The sequence below is a fragment of the Tursiops truncatus genome, chromosome 7 (genome assembly GCF_011762595.2).
Source record: "Tursiops truncatus isolate mTurTru1 chromosome 7, mTurTru1.mat.Y, whole genome shotgun sequence".
In the NCBI taxonomy this organism is placed as follows: domain Eukaryota; kingdom Metazoa; phylum Chordata; class Mammalia; order Artiodactyla; family Delphinidae; genus Tursiops; species Tursiops truncatus.
Window position 1 is genome coordinate 103,052,645 of NC_047040.1, and position 13,778 is coordinate 103,066,422.

Genomic DNA, 13,778 nt, shown 5'->3' on the forward strand with positions numbered 1-13,778 from the left:
CAGTCTACTTCCTTGCATTTTGGTGGGAGTTAGTTCTTCTGTGCTGAAGCATAGAAGAATAGGTATGAGTTCACCGTGCTTGACTTTTGCTGCCCGATTATGAGGAAGGCTGTGTTCTAAATGGTGATTCTACAAGACGGCAAAATCTCCATCAACCTGGGACCTTGAGTGAGTGAGTAGAGTGAAACCTTGGCTAAGCCCTGTTGGATGTTAGTATGAGTGAGGAATGATGTGGATTTTGTGAAGCTAGTGAGATTTTGTGTTCAGCCTTGCCTGATCTCGCTGATACAATCCTCCCTCTCCTCGGCAGTAACGTGGGAATAGTGATTACTCCTTGACAAGTTTCTTTTTTAAAGTTTGACAATAATACAAGTGGAGTTTCTGGTATAGCATCTGGCCCAGAGCAAAATCACTGGTGTTATAATAATCATAACGATCATTTTTATTGATTTCTTTGGCAGAGTCAGAAGATGAGGTCTGATGGGCTGTGACTCAGTGCAGGGCAGTGTAAAAAAATGGAAAGAGCAGTGTTTGGGGGATCAGACAGACCTGCAGGCATAACTCAAATTCACAAATTCACCGGTGAATTACTCTAAGTTGGTTTCTACAACTATAAAATGTGAATAATTTTATCTAACTTGAAGGCTTATCAAGAAGGTTAAAAAAGCATGTGAAAGGGACTTCCCTGGTGGTGCAGTGGTTAAGAACCCACCCGCCAACGCAGGGGACACGGGTTCAAGCCCTGGTCGGGGAAGATCCCACATGCCGCAGAGCAACTAAGCCCGTGTGCCACAACTACCGAAGCCTGTGAGTCTAGAGCCCGTGCTCTGCAACAAGAGAAGCCACCGCAGTGAGAAGCTCGTGTGCCGCAACTAGAGAAAGCCCGCGTGCAGCAACAAAGACCCAACACAGCCAAAAAAAATGAATTAAAAAAAAAAAATCACGTGAAAGTCCGAGCAGGTAATTCCTTTCCTTTGCTTCCCTGTGTGTCTCCCCAGTAGGCTGATTCAGACCCAGCCTCAGGCTCCCGGCCATGGGTGTGGCCTTCCTCCAGGGATGTGAGGCTGGCCATTCATCTAAGGACTAAGATAGCAGCGCTGCCTTCTCAAGGCCACCGGGCACTTCTCATTGCATTTTCCAGCAGGAATCATGCAATGAGGCTAGGTTTTACCAATCTCATAAAGACTGATGGGGAGTCTGACTCAAGTCGCTAGGAGCTTGGCCAGCGTGGTGGGAAGTCAAAGGGATGCTAGCTTGGCAGTCCTGGGGGTGGGGGGGAGATGGACGATGGTGGGGAGACAGCAGTAAGCTTTGATGGGGGAGTGCTGGAACTCATACAAGTCCTTCTCCCCCTCAGCTCTTCCTCTCCCTGTCAAGAGGTGACCAGCTCACAAGTGACCAGAGAATCCAGGCTGCAAAATAGATCCCGGGGTCCACGAGAAGGAACTGAACCTGCAACGGGAAAGACAAGTTCAATTAAAAAGTGTCAAACGGCAAAACGTTTCCAGGCCAGTCTTCTTTTTTAAAAAATATTTATTTATTTATTTATTTGGCTGCACCGGGTCTCAGCTGGAGTGTATGGGATCTTCAGTTGCGGCATGCATGCGGGATCTAATTCCCCTAGCAGGGATCGAACCCAGGCCCCCTGTATTGGGAGTGCAGAGTCTTAACCACTGCGCCACCAGGGAAGTCCCAGTCTCCTTTTTTTTAAAACAATACTTTTTTTTAATTTTGTTAATCATTTCTCATGTTTAATGTCTTTTAAAATGTCCCTCTTTTTTTCCTCCCTGCTTTCTCTTTTTTTTAAACCATTAAAAAAAATTGAACTACAGTTGATTTACAATGTTGTGTTAGCTTCAGATGTGCGGTCAAAGGTGATTCAGTTACACACACACACACACACACACACATATTCTTTTTCAGATTCTTTTCCATTATAGGTTATTACAAGACGTTGAATATAGTTCCCTGGGCTACACATAGGTCATTGTTATTTACCTATTTTATATATAGTAGTGTGTGTCTGTTTGCTCCATACTCCTAATTTATCCCCCCTTTCCCCTTTGGTAACTGTAAGTTTGCTTTCTATGTCTGTGAGTTTGTTTCCAATTTGTAAATAAGTTCATTTGTATCATTTTTTAAGATTCTGCTTATAAGTGATATCATATATTTGTCTTTCTCCAGGCCAGTCTTCTTAAGGCCTCTTGCATTTGTCTTGTTCAAATGGCCTCTTCTTTCTGTGCAGGCCCTGCAATAACTTCTCCCACCTCAGAACTCCTCCAGCTGTATACAGACACGCAATTCATTGGGCAGTTAATCACATCCTGCCTTGTAACCTCTATTCTACTGCTTTCCTGGAGTCCTCTTTCTCCCTTCAATTCCTGTTTGAATTTTCTAGTGTTTGGGTCTCACATTACAGCTAAGGTTGCAAGTGCCTGGACGGCAGGGTGACCTGGATTTCCACAGGTCCTGCCATGCCTTGAACAGTGCCTGGCCTTGGGGAGACCCAGGGCACATGGTTTTCTTGTTGAGTTGTCGTTTTGCTAAGTCTCTGTGCCCCTGGTCTCCCAGTTTCTGCTTCTCTCAATTTATGTATTTCCATCAAAGCAGACCATGGTCATTTTGGAAATTTATGTCCTGAGACCTTTACCATTCCTTACAGGAAGGACCACTGTTAAAGCACCTACTTAAAAAAAGATTTTTTTAAATTGAAGTATAGTTGATTTACAATGTTGTGTTAGTTTATGGTGTACAGAAAAGTGATTCAGGTACACATACATATATTCTTTTTCATATTCTTTTTCCCTATGGTTTATCACAGGATATTGAATATAGTTCCCTGTGCTATACAGTAGGACCTTGTTGTTTATCCATCCTATAAATAATAGTTTGCATCTGTTAATCCCAAACTCTCAATCCATCCTCCCACCCCCACCCCCTTGGCAACCACAAGTTTGTTCTCTATGTCTGTGAGTCTGTTTCTGTTTCGTAGATAAGTTCATTTGTGTTGTATTTTAGACTCCATATATAAGCAATATCATATGGTATTTGTCCTTCTCTTTCAGACTTTGCTTATTATGATAATCTCTAGGTTCATCCATGTATTGCATCTACTTTTTTTTTTTTTTTTGCGGCATGCGGGCCTCTCACTGTTGTGGCCTCTCCCGTTGTGGAGCACAGGCTCTGGACGCGCAGGCTCAGCGGCCATGGCTCACGGGCCCAGCTGCTCCGCGGCATGTGGGATCTTCCCGGACCGGGGCACGAACCCGTGTCCCCTGCATCGGCAGGCGGACTCTCAACAACTGCGCCACCAGGGAAGCCCTGCATCTACTTTTTAATTAGACCTTTTCACATTTCTCTTCACTCCCTTCACCAGCACACACACTTGGCTTTCTTCTGGGTGTCATTTTCTGCAAAGAAACAAGTGTTCATCGCTTATAAAAATGAATGAGTATGTTACAATGAAGGTAGAAGAACGGGGTCATTTTGGAGGAGCAGATATTGGTGGTCTGCTGTTCTCAGAAGCCTAGCAACTTCCTCCCTCAAGACACCCTTGAGGATGTGATGTTCCGATTTGTGACTCGGGAAAATGACAAAAGCTACTATGTCACGGACCTGCAAGCAGCAAAACTGTAAAGGTAGGAGCCATGAAAGCCCAGGGTCTCTGGTATGTCTCTTAAGGTGGTTTTTTTTTTTGGCCGCGCCTCACGTGGGATCTTAGTTCCCTGACCAGGTATCAAACCCCGACCTGTGGCAGTGAGAGCACCGAGTCCTAACCACTGGACTGCCAGGGAAGTCCAGTTTTTAAGGTTCGCGTTAGCTAACTTGCTCTAAAACACAGCCTCAAAACCATCTGCTTCTTCATTCTCCTTTTCTTATATTTCTTTTTCTATTTTCAAGTACTTTACTGAAACATAATTCACCCACTTGAAGTGTAGAATTCAATGACTTCTAGTATATTTACAGAGCTGTGCAACCATCACCACCATCAATTCTACAACAATTTCAGTACAAAATAAACACTATCCATTAGTATTCACTCCCCATTTCAGCCCAATTTTCTCAGCTCTTGGCAACCACAGATCTACTTTCTGTCTCTATAGATTTGCCTGTTTTGACACTTCATGAAAATGGAATCGTATAATATGTGGTCTTTTGTGACTGGCTTCTCAGTATAATGTTTTCAAGGTTCATCCATGTTGTAGCACATATGAGTACTTTATTCCTTTTTATGGCCAAATAATATTCCATTGGATGAATACATATCTTATTTTATTTGTTCATTTATTAGTTGATGGACAATTGGATGGGTTCCATTTTTTTTAAAAATCGAAGTCTAGTTAATTTACAATGTTGTGTTAGTTTCAAGTGTACAGCAAAGTGACTCAGTTGTTTATATATATTCTTTTTCAGTTATACATATATTTCGTTATATATATCTCTTCTTTTTCAGATTCTTTTCCCTTATAGGTTATTACAAAATATTGAGTATAGTTCCCTGTGCTCTACAGTAGGTTCTTATTGCTCACCTATTTTGTATATAGTCACGTGTAACTGTTAATCCTAAACTCCTAATGTATCTCTTCTCCTTCTCCCCCACCCCCTTTGGTAACCATAAATTTGTTTTCTCTCCATTTTTGGTCTATTATGAATAATGCTGCTATGAATGCTCTTGCGCAGGTTTTCTTGGGGACCTATGCTTTCATTTCTCCTGGGTATATACCTAGGAGTGAAATTGTCACATCCCACAGTAACTCCGTGTTGGATATCTGAGAAGCTGCCACAGCAGCTGCACCATTTTACAACCCACCACAGTGTATGAAGGTGCCCACTTCTCACCATCCTCCCATCACTTATTCTTGGGCTGTCTGCTCAGTCTCCTTGGGTAAAATTGCCTGTGTCTCAAGATTCTCTGGTGTTCTGCTTCCTTCCTGGCTTCTCCCCAAGATGGAGTGGATGAGTGAGGGGCTGGGGTCCTGAGCGAGGTGTCCTCTGGCTCCTGAGGCCTGTGGCTGTTTCAGGGATGCTTACGCTGGGCTCTCCTTCCAGGGCTCCACATGGGGAGTCCCGTGGACCGCCTTATGCCCTCAGGGCTGCCCTCGCTGTCTGACCACCCCAGACTGGAGGGACGGGTGGGGAAGAACACCCCTTAGCTTTGCTCTGGTCCTCCCTCCCCACTTGTTAGGCTCTTCCAGGCTGGAAAGGGAGTGCGATTTACAGCTGCTCCTTCTTTACTGCAGCAGGGACCTCCATGACCTGTGTGTCATGTGTACAAGGACCATCTTCCCTCATCTGGGGGACCGTAGCGGGGACTCCACGCAACACCCCCCCCCACCCCGCAAGGTTTTGCCCTTGATATCTACTACATCAGAGCTAAAGGAATTGGAAACGCTCGCTTCTCCGACAAACCTGTCTTTCAAGCATATTGCCTTGCTGAAAATCATACTTTGCATGCCAGGAGCAGAATAATAATTGCCTCATTCATTTCCTTTGCATTTTTTCTATAACAAATATGAGTGAGTGAATGAATCTGACTGACTAGGATGAAGACTATGTCGTCAGGAAGGCAAAAGAGGAAATAATTTTCAAAACTAGTTTCAAATTATTATTGCTGTTACCTTGCTATCATCTCAGTGTTTGTCAGATTTTTAGCCCATGACCCCCTGCCTAAAAAAATTTTGTCAAGTTTTACTATTTTTATTTATTTATTGTTAAAATTTTTTTAATTAAAAAATTTTTTATTGAAGTATAAGTAGATTTACAGTGTTCTGTTGGTTTCAAGTATAAGGCAAAGTGATTCAATTATATATATGTATATATGTGTATATATATATATATGTGTGTGTATTCTTTTCCCTTATAGATTATCACAGAATATTGAGCAGAGTTCCCTGTGCTATACAGTAGGTCATTGTTGGTTATCTATTTTGTATATAGTAGTGTGTATATGTTAACCCCAATATCTAGTTCTAATATTGTACTTGTGTTATGATTATAAACACTTTTTTCCAAACATGAGATTATGTAATACTACCAAAAATATCTTGAACTGTGCAAGTATTTCTTGAATGCATTATTATTGTAGACAAAATTCCGACAAAGCAGACGCTTTTAAGTACCATCTCCAATTCTAAGACCTCCAAGAGGTAACCATGCTTATCTCAGATGTGTATCTTTCCAGATCTTTTCCTTATGCGTTTATATACAGACACAACTATCTATAGAAATAAGTCGGTCTGTCTGCTTTCTTTCTACCTGAATACTACTATTCTTTGTGCATTGTTTTGCAGTTTGCTTGTTTTCACTTCTAAAATGTCTTGAAGGTCATACCACACCAGTGCAGGTAGCTTTACCTCATTTTCTTTTAAATGTTACATAGTATTCTATAGCACAGAAATACCACATGTGAATGAGCATACAAATTGATTCTTATTTTTTTATTGTTACAAATTATGTTTCAGGGAACACTCTGGTACATAGCACTTTCTGCACATATACAATAGTTTCTCTAGGGAGAGAGTCAGAAGAGGAATTGTTGGGTCAAAGGGCATTTATATTTAACATTTTAATATGTGCCACCCAACTGCCCTCCTGAAGTTCTGAACCTAGAATAAGCTACAGAAGATGCTTTTAAAGGACTGCACGTGTCCCAGATCCTCTACCCCGGGAGACTGTGATACACTCCTCCGCTCCCTTGAGCATCATCGATTTATACTTCAGTACGAGTGCAATCATTGTGTTTTCTCGACCAGAGAAATCTACGTTTAAAGGCTTACTTCTAATTGTGCAATAAAGCACGTTGTTTTCTGTGGAAGTAATTTCAGGCATCAGTGAGCAGGTAAGGGAGCAATTTTGGGGGATGCCAGCTTTTCCGTGCCCCTGAAATTACTCTCTCTTGGTTGCTGGCTACCCTGTGAGGCACACAGAAGACCCTGCTCTCCTCCTCTGGTCCTGCATTGCTTCAAGGAGCTGGGTCCACGCTCGAGGCTTGGTCCAGAATGGGAACATCCCAGAGACAAGCCCGGAGCTCTTATTTTCTGGTTCGTCTTTGCAGAGGGCCATGGTGGACCTGGCAGAACACAGCCACGCAAGACCCGCAGGGAGGAGCCCGGGGCAGCTGGATCACTTGAGAGTCCAAGCAGAGGAGGAGGCGGGGGGTGGGGTGGGTGGGGGGGCGGGGGCGGTTCTGTCACACCCAGGAGGGAGGGGCAACATCAGGTGGCAGCCAGGAGACTGGCCAAGGGACCGAGGCTCAGCCCTCCTGGAGAGGAGGTGGGAGAGCAGAGTAAGAGGCTGGCCAAGGAGGAAGCGGGCCATGACCGGGGCTGCGGCTTCGGGCAGCCCTGTCCTTGTGGAGGCCTGGCCACGTGTGTCAGCTGGGGCAGGCTGGCTCAGAGGGCTCTAGAATTGTGCGTCTGGGTGGATGATGGGGGTGGGTGAGGGCTGTCGGAGAAGCTAGGATGCAGAGAAATCTCAGCAACTCTGAGATGGCTCTTAACATCTTCCCTCTGAGCAGATGAGAAAACGTGCTCAGAGACACTGCGGAGTTCCAGCAGTCAGAGGCATGGTCTGCATCCAGCCCTGTCTGACCCGGAGACACATGCTCAGCCCCAGGGAGACGCCCCTGCCCACATCTGCCCCCCTGGACTGTGCGGGGGTCTCCGGGGGCACACGGTGGGCACTCAGCATATGTTTGGTGAGTGGGTGACCCAATAAATGAACGAAGAACTGAAGATCTTCCCAGCCACGAGGAGGGGCCGCCTGAAAGGGTGACAGTTAAGGGATCGCCCTCATCCCTAAAAAGCTCATCTTTGAATTCTTCTCGCAGGGAGAGTGCTACTCATGGGAAGCCCACTCAGGAAGCCCCTGTGTCTCCTGCTGAGAGGGAGGAGAGGAGGGCAGCAGCGCCCGCCGTCCCGGGGGGGGGGGGCAGAGCTGCAGGGAAGGGGAGACAGTGCAGGGAAGTTCTGAGAACACATGATTACATGTTTTGTGTTCGGAGAGGAAAGGGAGCCCTTCTGTGGAGCAGCCGTCCTCACCTGACCACGATGATGAAATATATCACCTGCGAGCATCTTGGCTGGACCTTGGCTCTAAATCAACGTACGGCCTCATGTCCAGGGACCCCAGGAATAAATGGCAGCAGCAAAATGCCCATTATAAATCCCTTAGTGCATGCATGAGCTTCCGGAAAAGAAAGCTTGCTTTTCACTCAAGATGGGGTCCCAAAGATCAAAACTGGGGAATTCCCTGCAAGAGACTAAGGATGACTCAGAACTCACCAGAACCATCTCAGGAGGGCAGCACACTGGGTTTGAAAGGGCCATTTGCTCTGTCCCTTTCAGGCCTGAAGAGACAACACTGGCTTTCATTTTATAGGTGGTTTCCTCTAGGCTGGGTCTGACATACATACATTTTACGTCATCTTGACCAAACTCCTGCAAGACATATACTATTCATATATACTATTTATATATATTCATACATACGATTCATATTTTCATTTTAGATATGAGAAAACTGAGTTTTAGAGATGTGTTATACAGCTAATCAGAGCAGAAGCCAAGATTTCACCAGGTCCCTTTGACTCTGAAGTCTGAATTTTACGCGCCAAACCTTGAAGCTTCCCCGAAGTCCTGCTGCTGCTTTATGCCTTTAGGAAAAGTTTAAACTCTCCGTACAGGTTGGATACGAAGAGACTTCACATTTATTGTGTCCATTATGTACTTTCCATGTATTCTTCGTTTTTCCTTACAGCAGCCCTGGGAAGTAGATTATGGACTGACTTCACTATAAACCTAATTGCTTCAACGGGAAAAAGTGTTAGAAGTCAGGGAGCTTCAGACTTGCAATCACAAAGTTAATTTTTTAAATGTTTCTTTTATAACGAAGGCGAGTTTTTAAAAACATTTATTGAAGTATAGTTGATTTATGATGTATTAGTTTCTGCTATACAGCAAAGAGACTCAGTTATTTATATATATGTGTGTGTGTGTATATATATATATATATATATATATATATATTCTTTTTCATATTCTTTTCCATTATGGTTTACCACAAGATATTGAATGTAGTTCCCTGTGCTATGCAGTAGGACCTTGTTGTTCATCCATTCGGTATACAATAGTTTGCATCTGCTAATCCCAAACTCCCAATCCATCCCTCCCCCACTCTCCCTTCCCCCTGGCAACCACAAGTCTGTTCTCTATGTCTGTCTGTCTGTTTTTGTTTCATAGTTAAGTTCATCTGTGTCATATTTTGGATTCCACATATAAGCGATATCATATGGTATTTGTGTTTTTCTGATTTAATGAAGGCGAGTTTTAATCACAATAAGTACAAAAGCTATGAGTTGAAAGAAGTATCACCAGGGCAATCCTGAGTGGCACATTAACACCAAACCTAAATGAAAGGGTTTCTAGAACATCGAATTGCTGCGTAGTTCACAGCCTCTAACAGTCACAATAATCCTTACTGTCAGATGGGCAGATGGCTGCTCGGTAAACAGTCCACCAGCTCCTAAACTGCCCCCATGACTGATTTTCCCTTTTGTCCTGTTGTTGGCCTCTACCGTGGAGAATGATAACGGTAGTCTTCAGGACACAACCTGTGCTTCCTAATCAATGCATTTCCCATTATCCAATTTCCGTGGGGATAACTGGGACATCTGCATTGCTCTGTGGGCCTCCGTTGGACGGCTGGGTCTGAGGCCGGCCTTGGGCTTTTTCTGCAGAAACTTGACAGAAACTTCCACCTCCGCAGAGCAGAGAGGAGGGGAAGCTCGGGGGTCAGCCTGCCATTTCCTTCCCGGCCATAGACAGGTGGTTAATTCCATTCCATTACCCTTTGTCTGTATGAGTTCCAATTGAAAAAAAAAAAACCCCAAAACAACCAAACAAAAAACTCCCAACTCTCTTGGCCTCTCTGCCCTCAAGATAATGTGGTTAAATGGGGCAGAACTGGTCAGTAGCTACACCAATAACATCTTGAAATTTTGCTCTTAACCGGTTAGGAAACAACGTCTCCGCAGAGAATGGCCTCATTTATCACAGCTCCCCAGAATCTTCTCATTGGACTGGGCCGATGAGCAAGGCTCCCTGCAGAGGAAGGACCTCTGCAGGGTGAGGGAAGACCCAGCACACCTGTGGAAGCACAGATTCTGCTTTTTCCGCTCAGCAATTAATCTCCTTCGGCTCTGCTAAATTACAGCAGAGGCCGCTGACTCTGGAGTGAAAATCCGAGGTGGATGTGGGCCCTGGATCGGAACAGAGCAACCTGGCTGATGACAGCTAAACACCAGCAGCGCAGGGGTGGCAGCCAGCGTGGGGCCCTTGAAGGACGGAAGGGGGTCCTATTTCCTCCTTGTCGACCATTTTTTCCTTTTTCCTTCCGGGTTAACACTGTTAAATTGTGGCTCCTGGTCCCTTTTCTTTCTGCCTTGGTCTCTGCCCCACCTCCCCACCTTGCTAAGCTCTGCTGCATTGACTTTCTTTCTGCACCGACCCACTGAGCCGGTTCCAGCCCCAGGGCCTTTGCCTCTGCTGTTTCCTCTGCCTGAAAATCTCTGTCCCCAGGTCATCACATTCTGGCTCTTTGTCATTCTGGATGCAACTCAAGTCACCTTCACAGAAACGCCTCTTGGTCTTTTTCTCTTTTTTCCTTCAGCTTTATTGAGGTATAACCAATGAACAAAAATTGTATATACTTAAGGTGTACAACTCATTGTTGTGGTATCTGTCTATGCTGTGAAATAATCAGCACAATGAAAGTAATTCACATAGCCATCACTTCACATAGTTATCATTTTATTTTTTCTTCTTTTTTTGGTGAGGAGAACACTTAAGATTTACTCTCTTAGCAAATTTCAAGTATACAGTATTGTTTTTTTTCCTAGTCAAATTTTTAAAAAATTGAAGTATAGTTGATTTATAAGATCATGTTAGTTTCAGGGATACAGCGAAGTGATTCAGTTACACATACATATCTAACTATATATCATCTATCTATCATCATCTATGTTCCTTTTCAAATTCTTTTTCCTTATAGGTTATTAACGACAGTCACATTACTGAAAATTAGGTCTCCAGAACCAATTCATCTCGCGTAACCGAAATTTTCTACCCTTTGACCAACATCTCCCCATCCCACCCCCCTTCAAGCCCTGGCAATCGCCATTCAATTCTCTGCCTTCTTTCAGTGTGACTATTTTCTCTTTTTTTTTTGCGGTACGCGGGTCTCTCACTGTTGTGGCCTCTCCCGTCGCGGAGCACAGGCTCCGGAAGCGCAGGCTCAGCGGCCATGGCTCACGGGCCCAGCCGCTCCGCAGCATGTGGGATCCTCCCGGACCGGGGCACGAACCCGTGTCCCCTGCATCGGCAGGCGGACTCTCAACCACTGTGCCACCTGGGAAGCCCCAGTGTGACTATTTTCAATTCCATGTATAAGTGAGGTCATGCAGTATTTGTCCTTCTGTGCCTGGAGCATTTCACTTAGCTCAAAGTTCTCCTGGTCCATCCATGTTGCTGCAAATGGCATGATTTCCTTCTTTTTTATGGCTGAGTAATATTCCATTGTATATATGTACCACATCTTCTTTATATATCTACCGGTGGACATTTAGGTTGCTTCCATGCCTTGGCGACTGTGTGAATGCTACAATAACATGAGTGTACAGATATCTCTTCGAGATCCTGATTTAATTTCCTTTAGATATACACCCAGAAGTGAGATTACTGGAGCATATGGTGGTTCTACTTTTAATTTTTTGAGGACCCTCCATACTGTTCCCCATAGCGGCTGCACCAATTTACATTCCCACCAAGGGTGCATATGGGCTCCCTTCTCTCCACATCTCCAGCAACATTTACTTTTGTCTTTTGGATAATTGAGGCCCCTGGTCTTGGCCACTGATGTAATCAACACATCCCCACCCCCATCCCCCGCCTCTGTCATGTCAATCTTTTCATCTTCTTTCCAGCACTTATAATTATCACTATCCAAGATTTTCGTGATTCATCTTTTGGTTGTTAGTCCCATCCTTCTAGAATCTAAACTCCCTGAGAGCAGGAGTTGTGACTGGTTTGCCCCACACATTCACCCAGCTTCTAGAACAGTGCCTGGCTTGTAGTTGAAGCTCAATGGGTATCTACTGAACGAATGTGTTCTGTGTCCCAGGCTGGACTGATTTGGGCTTGGAGCACTTCCCTCCTCGGTCTCCAGCGAGGCCCGAAGCTCCCTGTAAAGTTTCCCTTTTGTGCACCTGGGATGCCTTGTCTGACCGCTGCTTCTCTTCCTGTCCTTGGCAGCCGGCTCTAGCTCGCCTCTGATTTGGTGTCTGATTTGAGTCTGGTTCTGCCACTGCTCTTCCATTCCTACCATGTCTGGGCCTATGTTGCTTATGAAATTGCCTGCGGTTCCCTTCTGCTCCCAGTGCTGTCCTGTCCGCTCTCCCGCTCAGCCCAGTCATGGCCTGGGAGGGAGTGTAGACTTCCTCTTGCTGGGAGCTCAGGGTCTAGTGGGGAGGGGAGAGAAGTAAACAGAAAATGACCATTTAGAGGGCCGATTGTGATGACAGATCTAAGCCTGGGGTGCTGGGGGAGCAGACTGGAGGGGCCCTTAACCTGAATCGTGCAGGGAAGAGTCAGGAGAACTGCCTGGGGGAAGTGGCATATGAGCAGAGTTCTTTTTTTTTTTTTTAAGGCATGTGACTAAGCTATGTTTCTATTTTTAAAAAAATTTTTATTGGAGTATAGTTGTTTACAGTGTTGTGTTAGTTTCTGCTGTACAGCAAAGTGCATCAGCCACACGTATACATATATCTCCTCTTTTTTGTATTTCTTTCCCATTTAGGTCCCTGCAGAGCATTGAGCAGAGTTCCCTGTGCTCTACAGTAGGTTCTCATTAGTTATATATTTTATATGGTATAGATGATCTTATTTGCAACGTGGCAATAGAGACACAGACATAGGAGCAGAGTTTTGAGGGACGGAAGACATTTCAAGGTGAAGATAGTCGAGAATTTGTGTTTCAGGCCAAGGAAATAAAACGTGGGAAGGTATGGAATTGAGAGAAAATGAAGCCCTAGAGAAATTCTTCAATGTGGCTGGAATTAAAGGAAAGAGGGAAGCTGAAGGGGCAGGATTTTGCTCTTAACTGATTAGAAAACACAATGGTTACAAAAAGATTTAACTTGTAATTATCAGAGACTGGGGAGTTTGCTGATAAATGAGGCTGGAGAGCTCAGCAGGGGTGAGTTTGGAGAGCTCTGAGTGCCATGCTAAGGAGCAAGCAGCTCATCCTGAAGGGCCTGGGGGTCCCTGAAGAGTTTCTAAGAGCGGAGTGATACGGTTGAATGTTTTATCCATCAGGAACAACCCACAGAAACTGCAGTTCCAGGGGGTCTGCAGGTATTATATAAAACGGGCTTTCAAGGTTATACAATTTTGGAAAAGGTAGACTAAAGAAGGTGAAACAGTTTTTTTTTGGTAGGATTTTTTCAGAGGCTTTAATATGCTAATAAGCCTTGCAAGGTTCTAAGAAGGGGATAGAACATGCAGAGCTTCTTAACTTTGCCATGCTGAATTATTTCCCTCTTCTCTCTAGGACATAATTAATCCAGGCTCAGGGATCTGCATTCATTTAAGGGTGCTGCTTGCTTTCTTTTTATTTGCTGATTCATTGTGTTAGCTTTCTATGGCTGCTGTGGCAAACCACCACAAACGTAGCGGTGTGAATCCACGCAGGTGCATTACCTCCAGGTCTGTAAGTCAGAAGTC